At 51.4% G+C, this 1,606-nt stretch overlaps 1 pseudogene; it reads right to left on the reverse strand.

The window, feature by feature from the left end:
* LOC116083559 overlaps positions 1-1,539 on the reverse strand; it is a 5,056-nt pseudogene extending 3,517 nt beyond the window's left edge.
* Between the last annotated feature and the right edge of the window lie 67 nt (positions 1,540-1,606).

The raw sequence follows: 1,606 nt of genomic DNA on the forward strand, positions 1-1,606 counted from the left end.
ACAAATCCCTTCCTAGAAGGGGTGCAGGACATTCAGGAATGACCAGGAACGAATGAGTCACCTCTCCCTGACCTAGGTCTACAGTACGAGTTGTAGTCCATGGGTACATTTTCTGTCCTGTTGCCCCAATCACCACGGTCTTTTTGCTGTTTAGTTTTCCTAATGGTTGTTGGAGTACAGAATACTCAGCTCCAGTGTCTATCAGGAAATCCAGGGGGGTCTCCTCCACTTTTAGGGTTACCCTAGGCTATGGGAGGGGGTCCGAGCCCCATCCCCTCTAGTCATCTTCTTCCAATGCCAGCACCTTCGGAATTCTCCCTTTCCTCTCAGGGCATTCTCTCGCCCAGTAGCCTTTCTTCTTACAGCAGACACATTGATCTTTTTCTAGATGGTACCTTTATCCCCCGTTGCTTGTTCTCATCTTCTGGTTGCCCAGGTACCCTGTCTGCCTAGGTCTCACACTCACCTCTTTCCTGTCCCCTGCTACTGCAGCCAGGATTCTTGCTAAATTCTTGTCTTGCCTGCGCTCCTGCCTATTCTCCCTTTCTTCAGTTTCTCTTCTTTCCCTCTCTCTCTGTTCCTCTGCTTCTCTCTTTTCTCTCTCTCTCCTTTCTTCTTCTGTCTCTCTCTTATGAAATACCTTCTCAGCCTCTTTAACTATGTCCTGTAAGGACATATTCTGCAGACCATAAGCGCTGTAATTTCCTTCTGATATCTGTTGCTGATTGCCCCATGAAGGCCATAGCCACCACATGCTGCTGACCCTCAGAGGTCAGGTCAAAAGGGGTGTAGCGTCTATAGGCCTCCATCAATCGTTCTAAAAACACAGAAGGGGGTTCTGTTGGTCCCTGCAAAACTTCTCTTACCTTGTCCAAATTGGTGGGTCGTCTAGTGGTCCCTTTGAGACCTGCCACGAGAGTCCGGCGATAGCCAGCCAGCCTCTCCCTACCTTGCTCGGTGTTTTAATCCCAGTTGGTGCGGTCCAAGGGGAATCCAGCATCAATCTCGTTAGGGAGGTTAGTCGGGGCCCCGTTCACTCCAGGCACATTTTTGCGGGCTTCTAGAAGGATCCTTTCCCTTTCCTCAGTGGTGAAAAGGACCTGTAAAAGCTGTTGGCAATCATCCCAGGTGGGCTGGTGGGAAAACATTAATGACTCCATCAGGCCAGTTAACCCTGTCGGATTTTCAGAAAAAGAAGGAAGGTTATTTTTCCAGTTGTAAAGATCTGCAGAGGAGAAAGGCCAGTATTGGAGAGGCTGGAGCTGGGGAGGGTCCACCGGGGGACCGTATGCTCTGAGGGGTAAAGCCACAGTGGAGTCAGGCACCCCTGGTCCCTGTGTAGGGCTCTGAGCACGGCGGCTCCTAGTTCCTGCTGCCGGCCCATCTCCAGCCCCTCCTCCGACTTCAGAATCTGTGGTAAGGGGTAAACCATAAGGGGGGAGGTGGTGGTGGCTCAGGCCACTCAGGAGGCTCCTCAATCTTGGGATAAATTTTAGGAGGAGAGGAAGGTGCAGGGGGCAGACTCTCAGGCTGAGTCATGCTGCTGTTCCTCTGAGTCCGTACTTTCAGTTTGCAGTCTGATTCTTTGAGAGCCAGAACTCGGGAG

The sequence above is a fragment of the Mastomys coucha genome, unplaced genomic scaffold (genome assembly GCF_008632895.1).
Source record: "Mastomys coucha isolate ucsf_1 unplaced genomic scaffold, UCSF_Mcou_1 pScaffold12, whole genome shotgun sequence".
Classification (NCBI taxonomy): domain Eukaryota; kingdom Metazoa; phylum Chordata; class Mammalia; order Rodentia; family Muridae; genus Mastomys; species Mastomys coucha.